General features: G+C 43.3%; 1 protein-coding gene across 1 annotated transcript in view; it reads left to right on the plus strand.

Moving 5' to 3' along the window:
- Window positions 1-12861, plus strand: part of LOC126282005 (protein white-like) — a 254448-nt gene that overhangs the window by 169 nt on the left and 241418 nt on the right. The gene's annotated exons all lie outside the window — the stretch shown is intronic.

The following is a 12861-nucleotide window of genomic DNA, read 5'->3' on the forward strand; positions in this document are numbered from 1 at the left end:
TGGCCGGCAGCCAGGACGCCGGGAGTTTGTAGCCATCTTCTGTGTTGATGTTGTCAGGCTGCTTAATAATTTCGCTCGCCTTGCGTATTTTTCTTTCTCGCTTCCACGATTCTTCCGCCAGTACTCGGGCTTCCTGGAACCTGATAGGTTGTCCACAGTCACGGCGGTGTTCCGCTATCTCCGATTTATTATGTTGTTGTAATCGTGCATAGCGTTCGTGTTCTGCTACTCGTAAGCTGACAGGTCTACCTGTTTCTCCTATGTAGGTAGCTCCGCACTCACACCGTAGTTCGTAAACACCTTTCCTTCCATCTTCCCTTACTTCATGACTAGCCTATCATATTACATGGCCAATTAAAAGTTTTACAATAGTGACGTCAGACATCGATAGTCTGTAATAAATAGAAGCACCTATCCTCATGCAAAACCAATCGTACCCTGAGGAAGGCCGTTGCAATTCGGCTGAAACGTCGGTTTTAGTCTGTTATTGTTGTTAGTTTTTTTTAGCAACGACGCGGCGTAACATCCAGAAGAATTTTAATCACTATGACACCGGCCGCGGAAGCCTACGTTCTTATGTCATGTCCCATAAATGTTCGATGGGTGGCCAAATCATTTGCTCGATTTGTCCACAATCTTCTCCAAACCAGTCGCGAACAATTTTGGCCCAGTGACATGGCGCATCATCGTCCATAGAAATACATCGTTTCTTTGGGAAATAAAGTCACTGAATGAATCGAAATGGTCTCCAAGTAGCCCAACATAACTACTTCTAGGCACTGGTCGGTTCAGTTTGTAATGGTACATGACTTACATAACCATTACGGTGCCTCACCTGAACCTCTCGATACCAGCAATATTCTACTGTGTTTCTGTAAAGTAGTTAACATTCAGATTTGATTTCATTAATGTAGAGGTACTTTGATACATCGATATGTTTATATTTACAATGATATTATTCCTATGTGTATTCTTTCTTTTGTCACTATGATCTTTGACGTACTTGTAACTCTTGATTTTTGGGCGCGTAAGCGATTCGTTAGTTGTTAGAGAGTCGGACCTTGAAAAGATCAAGTCTTGGGCGTCCGCTTATAAAATGTGAACTTTAACAGTGAGGAAGATGTTTTCAAGTATGTTTTGTATTGTGAAGTGATAGTAGTAGTAGTAGAGGGGTTTTGGGCGCACGACAGCAAGGTGTTCAAAGCCCGTTCAGTAACTTAGTGAGACGGGTGTCAAGAAAAATCCCAGAACAGGAATATAAAACGGAACAGAAAACATGGGTAACAATCGTTGAAAAACATGTGCTCACCCACACCAAAGCGTGGGATGAAGCAGAGCGTCAGCAGTAAAACATGGACAACACAGGAAGAAAATGTGAAGTGATGTTTTGTGTGTTACGTGATATTGCAACAAAAGCAATAAAAAGGAAGTGTAACTTAAATTCGGAGTACTGATTATTTTTTACATCACCATTGTGCTAAGTTTGAAAGGTTTAGTCTTCAAGAATAGTTTGTGAAGCGCATCTACAAAACTTTTGAATATAGCAGAATAAAACCTAGGCCTCTTTGCATCCGAGCTTGGAATCATCACCACCTACATTTTCGACGATTGAGCCATGATTTTACAACCAGACTAGCGTGGGAAACACGAAAAGATGAGTGTGTAGTTTATTCATTATTACATGAAATGACTATTAACTGTGCTCTAATGACACCTGCCACATAATAACATTGTTGTTGCCCGAAAATGCAGTATTTAGCAGTGTCAGCAACACCACAATCATTATTAAATTTTGACCTTTGTTGTGGTAGGGTTGTTAGAAGTTGGACCACTGCAAATACACTGTAAATAAAGTCCACACCATTATGGAGCCACCACAAGCTTACACAGTGTCTTGTTGACAACCATCGTCCTCAGCTTCGTGGGGCCTGCTTCATCCTCGAACCCTACCATCAGCTCTTAACAACTGAAATCTGGACTCACCCGACCAGGCCACGGTTTTCCAGCTCTAGGGTCTAACCGGTATAGCCACGAGCCCAGCGTAGGCACTGCAGGTGATGTCGTGCTGTTAACAAAGGCATTCGCGTCGGTCGTCTGCTGTTTCAGTTGAGTACTGCATAACAGTATGACTATATGCACTTTTTGCAGACTAATTGTGTTTTGGTACAGTTAACCTGAGGATGGTACTAAAAGAACCGAAATCTATTGCAGACACAGAAACAGAGCAGTGATATGATGAAGTTTCTTAATTTTTTTTTAAATGAACACCCCCGCACTACACACACTATCACTCTGTAGCTATGTACGCCGGCCAGAGTGGCCGAGCGGTTATAGGCGCTTCAGTCTGGAACCGCGCTGCCGCTACGGTCGCAGGTTCGAATCCGGCCTCGGGCATGGATGTGTGTGATGTCCTTAGGTTAGTTAGGTTTAAGTAGTTGTAAGTTCTAGGGGACTGATGACCTCAGCAGTTGAGGCCCACAGTGCTCAGAGCCATTTTTGTTGTTATGTGCAAATATGTTGTTGTTGTGGTATTCAGTCCTGAGACTGGTTTGATACAGCTCTCCATGCTTCTCTATCCTGTGCAAGCTTCCTCATCATCCAGTACCTTCTGCAACCAACATCCTTCTGAATCTGCTTAGTGTATTCATCTCTTGGTCTCCCTCTATGATTTTTACCCTCCACGCTGCCCTCCAATACCAAATTGGTGATCCCTTGATGCCTCAGAACATGTCCTACCAACCGACCCCTTCTTCTAGTCAAGTTGCGCCACAAATCTTCTCCCCAATCCTATTCAATGCCACCTCATTAATTATGTGATCTACCCATCTAATCTTCAGCATTCTTCTGTAGCACCGCATTTCGAAAGCTTCTATTCTAGTCCAAACTATTTATAGTCCATGTTTCACTTCCATACAAATACTTTCACAAACGACTTCCGGACACTTAAATCTATACTCGACGTTAACAAATTTCTCTTCTTCAGAAACGCTCTCCTTGCCACTGCCAGTCTACATTTTATATCCTCTCTACTTCGACCATCTACTTGCTCCCCAAATAGCAAATCTCCTTTACTACTTTAAGTGTCTCATTTCCTAGTCTAATACCCTCAGCATCACCAGACTTAATTCGACTACATTCCACTATCCTCGTTTTGCTTTTGTTGATGTTCATCTTATATTGTCCTTTCAAGACACTATCCATTCCGTTCAACTGCTCTTCCAAGTCCTTTGCTGTCTCTGAGAGAATTACAATGTCATCGGCGAACCTCAACGTTTTTATTTCTTCTCCATGGATTTTAATACTTACTTACTGCTTGCTCAATATACAGATTGAATAACATCAGAGAGAGGCTACAACCCTGTCTCACTCCCTTCCCAACCACTGCTTCCCTTTCATGTCCCTCGACTCTTACAACTGCCATCTGATTTCTGTACAAATTGTAAATAGCCTTTCGCTCCCTGTATTTTACCCCTGCCACCTTTAGAACTTGAAAGACAGTATTCCAGTCAAGCTTTCTGTAAGTCTATAAAACGCTAGGAACGTAGGTTTGCCTTTCCTGAATCTTTCTTCTGAGTCGTGAGGTCAGTATTGCCTCACGTGTTCCAATATTTCTATGGAATCCAAACTGATCGTCCCCGAGGTTCTCTTCTACCAGTTTTTCCATTCGTCTGTAAAGAATTCGCGTTAGAATTTTGCAGCCGTGACTTATTAAACTGGTAGTCAACACCTGCTTTCTTTGGGATTCGAATTATTATATAGGGTGGGCAAAATAAAAGTGGCCTAGTAAGTGTTTGAGGTATTTTAAGAGAGGCATCCCAACTTGAATCATCCGCACCTGGGACAGATGACGTTAGTTGGGTCGCCTGCCATAAGGGTGTACGAAATATAATCCGGACTAAATGTTTTATACCACCTTATAATAGAAGGGGCAGAAAGTAAACAAAGATGAAAATAGTAAATAATTACGAAAATAGTACTAAACGTTAGGAGCCTGTCACGTTGTTTATGGTGCTGGGAATCACGTTACAAAGAAAAGCATTATGAAACACACCAGAAAGAAGAAGTACGGAATGAGAATTGAAGGCTTGATTTCTCCAGGTATTTACAACACATCTGTTGAGTAAACTGCGCATATTTTAGAGCACTTCTCTAATATTCTGTCTGCCCTATGTCAGGCGTCTAAGTAATGCTGAGACTCAATGTTTGGAACGTAACTATTCGTATAGCCTATGCTGAAGTGTAACGCAGATGATCAGAGAACCAGAGTGGAAATACTGGAAGACAACTGACGTAGTTCTCTCGTAACAGTGTTGCATAAACACGAAGACCGGTATTTTTGCGGAAGACTGTGTACAGTTCTGCTGTCTCCGCTGTATGCATCAGTTAGTGACTGGTACGCTTCAGGTGGCTACTCTAGGTAATAAACATACCCCAGAAACAATGACGCACATGTTTTCGGGTAAAAAATTAGTTTCCTGAAATTTATTTACAATATCCTACAAGCTATAAATTTATACTCACAATTTTTTTAAAATTGTTGATAAATGCATGGTCATATGGAGGAAAATCTGCCTTAGGGCATCTATGGTAAGGAATGCAACATCGACAAATGAATGTAATTTCATATTAGGGTACCTAGGTTTGAAACAAAAATAAACGTGTTAATTAAAAGATTCAGTTTGACAGTATGTCCAGTGTTTTGCTCTTGAGTGTATACTGATTAGTTACCATTCTGTGCTCTTGATCCTACTGAATGGGTACTTTCATAGTCCAGCCTGGAAATAATTGGTTGCATTATGATTTAGAAAAGATAGCATTTTCCAGTTGTAATTGTGCGATATATCACATTATACCAGTATTACCCAAAGTGGCCTCTGTAGGCCCCTGTGGCTCTACATGGCCTCTACGAGGGCTCTGAAAAAAAGAAAAATATTCTAATGAACAAAACACATGAAGTCTTGTCTCACACTGAGAAAAACAACACTAATTATTGTTGTTATATCAATTTCGTTGTTTTTCTCCGGGTGAATAGTAGCCGAAAATGAGGGAACACAACAAGCTGCAAATAATCGACAACAATGCTACGATCAAAAACTACAAACAAAAGAATTTAGCTTGTATAGCCTGGCAACTCAATACTCGTCAGTATACACGGACACAGCAACAGTGCAGACGCTTTCTCTCTCTCTCTCTCTCTCTCTCTCTCTCTCTCTCTCTCTATTTCATGCGCCGTCCAATTTACACATGTCCCGCGAACATTCCACTACTTATGCTGTCTCCATCTCTCTCTTATTCACAATCACTTTGAACCTCCTCGAAAGTTTTCGTCGGTGTGTTATGCATGCTTCACTGCCCGTGCCCTCACAAATCCATGCCATGGAGCACAGAGTGCAGTTCCTACTCGAATTTACGATTGCAGCGCTCGGTCCAATTCGGCACGGCGAATCTGCGCACCGCACTCGGACCACAGCATATGTGATTAATCTTTGTTATTGACTACTGAGGTAAAATCAATCTTTTTTGGCGATATTATTCTATGTTGCTCAATTATGCAACTAAACTGTTTATTTTAAAATATAGAATGATTCGTTGGCTTAAAGGTGTTGCAGCAAAATGTTGGTTTGAAAGTTAGAAGGTGGTTCCGCCAGAAGACGCGGCATTAACGTCAAAGATTTCCGATCAAGATGTGAAATTCAGTAAAGGTGATGTAACGATTTCAAGCTCCGTAGTTTCAAGCAGTAAGATCTTTTATCGACTCAATAAACGTGAAGAAAGAAAGTGTGACGAATTTTACTTCAATTCCGTATTTCTTGACTCTAACGGTTCACTTCTTTGCATGTTATATGGCAAGCTAGTTCCGAATACTTCCAAAGTATCTAGTAAGAGGCACCATCATTTAAAAACTAGGCACCCTGATTGGAAAGATAAGAATTAAGAATAGTTTATAGATAAGAAAAAACAACTAGTTTTTGGTTCAGTCATCGTCCCTATGACCGATTTGTTGTAGCCTGTCACGAATTTCCATCCAGTGCCGACCTTCTCACCTCAGAGCAGCAACTGTAGCTTAAATTCTCAATTATATGCTGGATATATTCAAATCTCTGTCTTCCTCTGCAGTTTTTAACCTCTATAGCTCCCTCTAGTACAATGGAAGTTATTCTCTGATGTTTTAATCGATACCGTCATCCTGCCCTTCGTCTTGTCAGTGTTTTCCATATTCTTCGTTTCCTCGCTGATTCTGCAGAGAACCTCCTCATTCCTTAGCTTTCCATTCCACCTTGTTTTTTATAGCTCCACGTCTCAAATGCTTAGATTCTCTTCTTTATCAAATTTCCCGCAGCCCACGATTCACTGTCGTACACTGCTGTGCTCCAAACGTACGTTCTCAGAAATTTCATCCACAGATTGAGGCCTGCGTTCGATACCAGTGGTCAATAATGACCTTTTTATGAGTGATAGTGTCCGCAACTCGTGTGCATGCGGTAGCGTTCTCGCTTCCCGCGCCCGGGGTCCCGGGATCGATTCCCGGCGGGGTCAGGGATTTTCTCTGCTTCGAGATAACAGGGTGTTGTGTGTATCACCATTGACTCGCAACTCGCCGAAGTGAGCACCGAAAACTTTTATTACACCGTCCTACGGGAATGTCTCGCTATGGAGCCCTCACCTGACCGGCAGATCATAATCGCGCGAAAGTGCAGCTCGTCTCCTTAGCACGCCATCATTTACAAGGCGCTGTTACACGGTCGCGTGCTCCAGACATGATACAGTCAGAAAGGCCATCTATGCACCACGTGCTCCTAGAACGCAGGAGGCGCCGTAGGGCACTGGTAACCGACATGATAACGGACGACGGGCGCTCGTGGCAGAACAAGCAGATATAGCAGAAGCCTTGTATTGGCATTACGCTCAACTTTATTCAGCAGTGCTCCCTGATATGGCAACTATAGACACCGTTTCAGCACATGTCCACGGTACAGTTCCACCAGACATGGTACCGACTTCAATGGGAGAAGTAACAGAAGAGGAAGTGCTAGACGCCATTGGTAAAGGTGCTCCCCATAAATCAGCAGGAATCGATGGATTACCATTAGAGTTCTATCGAGCATTTAAACAACTGTTGGTACCGTGCTGGGTTGAAATTTGTCAGTAATTGATGTCCCCGGGTATATTGTTGCCTTAGAAGGACTGATTGTCCCCATACGTAAGCCGAAGAGACGGAATCATGTCCGCGATTATCGCCCCTTAACGTTATTGAATAGCGACTTCAAGATCTTTTCGAGGCTGCTGTCAGAACGTCTTCGGAGCACACTATTGCACGCCCTGTTCAGGGATCAGATGCCCTTGGGGGGACCCAACAACATCAGAACTCCGTTATGTCGTTACAGAGATCTCATCTCCCTTGCACGGGTGAGACGTTTGCCGGCAGCCATGGCGTCTGTCGACTTTAGCCAGGCTTTTGACCGTGTGGGCCACACTTTCCTCACGGCCGTTCTACGGCGCATAGAATATCCCGACCCCTTTATCAGAGTGTTGACACGCCTTCTGCATGGGGCTACTTCTCGAGTTCTTGTTAATGGAAGACTGACGGCACCCATGCCGATCCGCCGATCAGTACGACAGGGATGTCCATTATCAACATTGTTGTTTGCATTGGCCTTAGAACCTTTGTTGTGTGGTCTCCGAGACAGGCTCACTGGGATACAGTTCGGCGGCTCCAATTATCGCTGCACCGCATATGCGGGTGATTTGATGATCGTCATACGAGGAGCTGACGATATGGCCGCGGCGTTGGACTGGATTGCAACCTACGGTACAGCTTCTGGTAGCCAAATCAACGTTGACGTCGTCTTGAGCATCGGGATTGGGCTACCGCAGGAACACATTGCCCCCTTACGCTTCAGTGATACTGTCCGCTGCTTGCGCTTAGATTTCATGAACGACATGCGACGCGCGACGACGCTCAATTATCGACGCCTTCTTCACCAAATTAGAGCCGGAATTGCAAATCAGCGCTTGCGATCCCTCAACATCGTTCAGCGGGCGGATTACGCCAATGTATACCATGCGTCCCGCACACCGCATGTCGCCCAAACGCTACCCATTCCGAAACCCTTGACTCGTAGCATTATGGCGGCGCTGGGATACTTCGTCACCGCTGGTATGTTACTGAAGATCAGATACGTATCTCTTACCCTCCCCAAGGAAAAAGGTGGTCTCGGCCTAGTCAACGTCCGTGATAGGGCCATTGCCCTCTATGTTAGCTCACATTTATGTCTGCTGCGCCGTTGTCCTACGAGCCTCACGAGTCTGCTTCTGACGGCGATCCGACCTGCTTCACTAAGAGCGCCGGTGCCACTACAGGACATCCCAGCGCCCCTCTTTTATATTTAGAACAAAGTTATTGCAGTGTAGCGCTCACGACACCACAGATGGCCACGACTCGACGTATATATCACGACATGATGCAACGCCGCCCCCTAAATCTGACGAGCACCGCCTCAGCTGTGGAGAGGCGGAACCGGTTTGGCACCTAGTGCGGCAGATGCTGGCTTATCTCTTGCGAGTTAGGCTGGAGCATATATCTGCACGCACGTTATTGTTTCCGGATGAGACATTTTACCCCACGACTCGAATCAACTCCTGGATACGTGGACATGCGGTCCATTACCTCTGTCGTGACGGACACAAGAATTTCCTTGACTTCTGACTCTATTTGCAAGAAAGACATCATGCTATTTCCGGGCATACCAGATATCGACAATGCTTCGCAAACTACCTATGGAGTGCCTTTCACAGCCCGCCGTGCAGCTGGAATGCTCCAGGCAGTGGCAGATGAGGTCAGAACGAACTGCAAACGAGCATATATTGAACAATCTTTATCAGTGGGCGCAGTCGCTGGGAAGCCTAACTACGACGTGGTAGCTTTCTTTTCACGTTATTTACGTTTAATATCTTCGATGGCGTCTTCATTCTGTTTTAGTTTTCTAGGCTTGATTAACTATGACTGTTCGCACATTGATACCTATATAAATAAAAAAAAGATGAAAAAAAGTGGGCAGGAGACCAGCGTTCGAATCCAAATAAATACACAAGAACAAACTAAGAACAAAATGAACAACAAATAAAATATAATGAAGTATTATACCCTTTCCTTTCTCCTTTTATTATTTTTTAATAAAAAGTTCAGAGGCATATTTAATAAAAGAAGTGGCGTTAGCTAAAAAGGACTTGCAATACGGCGTCGAACAACCCCGCATGGGGTCTCCCGGCTAACAATGCCATACCACCATTCATTAATTATGAGTGCTAGTTTGCTTCTCATGGCCTCTTTGCATCGAGCGAGTTGACGCAATGGTTAGCACACTGGGGGAGGACGACGGTTCAAACATGCGTCCGACCATCTTCATTTAGGTTTTCCATGAGGTCCGTAAATTGGTTGAGGCAAATGCATGGATGGTTCCTTTGGAAGGGCACGGCCGATTTCCTTCCCCATCCTTCCCTAATCAGTGCTTGTGCTCCGTCTCTAATGATCTGTTTGTCGACAAAACGTTAAACACTAATTTCCTCGTACTCCTGCCCTCCTTGATCCTTGCATTGTGGGTTATAACGTTAAGTCTGTCGTTGTTCTCATATCTTCTATTTCTCATTACTTGCGTCTTTCATCGATTTACTCTCAGTACATATTCTATACTATTAGACTCATTGATTTCATTCAGCACACCCTGTAATTCTTCTTCGCATTTGCTGAGGATAGCAATGTCATCAGCGAATCTTATCATTGATACCCTTTCACCTGAATTTTAATCTCACTGCAGAACTTGTTTTTATTTCCGTCATTGCATCTCGATGTATAGATTGAGCAGTAGGTGCGCAAAACTATATTTCTGATTATATTTCTGTCTTACACTCTTTTTAGTCCTAGCACTTCGTTCTTGGTCTCCAGTCTAATTGGTCCATCTTGCTTCTTGACCATATTGCATATTTCCACTGTTTCCATATAGCACACTGCTATTTTTCTCAGGATTTCGAAGATTTTGTACCATTTTTCTCGTTCAACGCTTTTCCGGGTCTGCGAATACTATGAAAGTCTTTTAATGTTTCTTCAGTCTTGCTTCCATTGTCAAGCGCAGAATCAGGAGTGCCTGTCTGGTGCCTTTACCCTCCCTAAAGCCAAACTGGTCGTCATCTAAGAGGACCTCAGTTTTCATTTCCGTTCTTTCGTATATTATTCTTGTCATCAACTGGGCTGAATGAGCTGTTAAACTGACTGTGCCATAATTCCCAGCCGGCCACTGTGGTCGAGCGATTCCAGGCGCTTCAGTCCGGAACGGGCGCTGCTGCTACTGTCGCAAGTTCGAATCCTGCCTAGGGCATGGATGTGTGTGATGTCCTTAGGCTAGTTAGGATTAAGTAGTTCTAAGTTCTAGGGGACTGATGACCTCAGATATTAAGTCCCATAGTGCTCAGACCCATTTGAATAATTTTTTATAATGGCCGCACTTGTAGGCTCTTGCTAGTTTCGGAATTGTGTAGATGTTTATTTTTCCAAAAGTCTAATGGTACATCTTCCGTCTCACACAAAACACTCGAACGTAAATAGTGAAAAATTGTTCAAATGCCTCTAAGCACTATGGGACTTAACATCTGATGTCATCAGTCTCCTAGATTTAGAACTACTAAAAACCTAACTAATTTAAAGACATCACACACATCCATGCCCTAAGCAGGATCGAACCTGCGACCGTAGCAGCAGCGCGGTTCCGGACTGAAGCGCCTAGAACCGCTCGGTCACAATGGCCGGCCGTAAATAGTCTTCTCGTTGTCACTTTACCCAATGATTTTAGAAATTCTGATGGAATGTTATCTATCTCATTAGCTTTATTTGATTTTACGTCGTCAAAACTTTTTTAGATTTTCGATCTAATACTGTATCCCCTATGTGACGGTGTCTAACAATTATTGCTGAGTAGTTGCTTTTTCCCAACAGTATCTCATACAAGCAAACCACCTGTGTGTTTAGCTATAGTTGATCGGATTTCAGGTATTTGGGGTCACGCACCGCTCTGTTTAAAAACAATAGCTCGATGTAGTCATAGTGTCGAGACACGCACACCTATTTTCATGCCCCGCAGCTAATTCACTGCAAATGATAACCTGTAGCTGAGAGCCTGCAGTGAGATAGTCTATGCAGTGGCTAGAAATACGAATTAATAAAATACGCAGAAATACAAAATAAAAGTTAAATTAGTAATTTAATAACAAGGGTTCTTTTCAAACGACTTACGGGAATTCAGCCAGGTAATATTTACAGCGACCGCCGATATTTCGGCGGCAGTACACAGCGCCATTTTCATGGCACAACTACAACGGACAGGCGATGTACAGGCAAATTTAAAACCTCGGTTCTTGGAGTAAGGAAAGATAACACACACTGAATACTAGTACCACCAAACACGGCCAAAGTCAGAGGTACTGGTGGCGAATGACTACGAACTAGCAAGTGAGGTAGCTTTACATCTGTCCCTCTGTTTTGTGACATGGCACTAGTGTTGTGTGTGTGTGTGTGTGTGTGTGTGTGTGTGTGTGTGTGTGTGTTATCTTTCCTGACTTATACCAAGAAAAAATGGTTCAAATGGCTCTGAGCACTATGGGACTTAACTGTTGTGGTCATCAGTCCCCTAGAACTTAGAACTACTTAAACCTAACTAACCTAAGGACATCACATACAGCCATGCCCGAAGCAGGATTCGAACCTGCGACCGTAGCGGTCGCGCGGTTCCGGACTGAGCGCCTAGAACCGCTAGACCACCGCGGCCGGCCTTATTCCAAGAGCTGAGGTTTTAAATTTGTCTGAATAGAAGCCTTTGAAATGTGGTGCTACAGAAGAATGCTGAAGATTAGATGGGTAGATCACATAACTAATGAGGAGGTATTGAATAGGATCTAATCTTCAGCATTCTTCTGTAGCACCACATTTCGAAAGCTTCTCTTCTCTTCTTTTCTAAGCTATTGATCGTCCACGTTTGACTTCCATACATAGCTACACTCCATTCAAATACTTTCAGAAACGACTTCGTGACACTTAAATCTATACTCGAAGTTAACAAATTTCTCTTCTTCAGAAACGCTTTCCTTGCCATTGCCAGTGTACTTTTTATATCCTCTCTTCTTCAACCATCATCAGTTATTTTGCTCCCCAAATAGCAAAACTCATATACTACTTTAAGCGTCTACTTTAAGTGACATATATTTCCTTATTCCTCAATTTCCTCGGCCATTTTTGTGCTTACTTCTTTCGGCGATCATCTGAAGTATTTCTGCTGTTGCACAAGGTTTCTTCGCAGTTACTTTTTTTGTACCTAAGTCTTTCTTTCCAACTTCTATGAGTGCATACTCTTCAACTGAGTTGTGTACCGAGCTATTCATTATCGTAGTATCTATAACCTAAGAGAACTTCATGCGTATCTCTTCATTCCTCAGTATTGCCGCATGCCACTTCTTTGCACATTGGTTCTTCGTGTTCAGTCTCTTAAACTTCAGCCTTTTCCTCATCTTTACTAATTTGTTTTCTGAGTCTATATGTGCTCTTGGGTTCGCCTTAGAATCCAATATCTCATTTCGAAATCTCTGTAAGTCTATGATGTAATCAAACGGGGATCTTCCCATACCTCCCGGCCATTTCCAAATATATCTCCTTCTCTTATGATTCTTGAACATAGTATTCGCTATTAGTAGCGGAAATTTATTGCTGAACTCAGTTAGTCTTTCATTCCTACCACCAATCTCACAGTTCCTTGTAACCGTCTCCTAGGGTTAAAGCGCTACTCTGTAGTGAAAAGTTTGGTATCGGAGAGTAATTCG

The sequence above is a fragment of the Schistocerca gregaria genome, chromosome 7 (assembly GCF_023897955.1).
Source record: "Schistocerca gregaria isolate iqSchGreg1 chromosome 7, iqSchGreg1.2, whole genome shotgun sequence".
Taxonomy (NCBI): domain Eukaryota; kingdom Metazoa; phylum Arthropoda; class Insecta; order Orthoptera; family Acrididae; genus Schistocerca; species Schistocerca gregaria.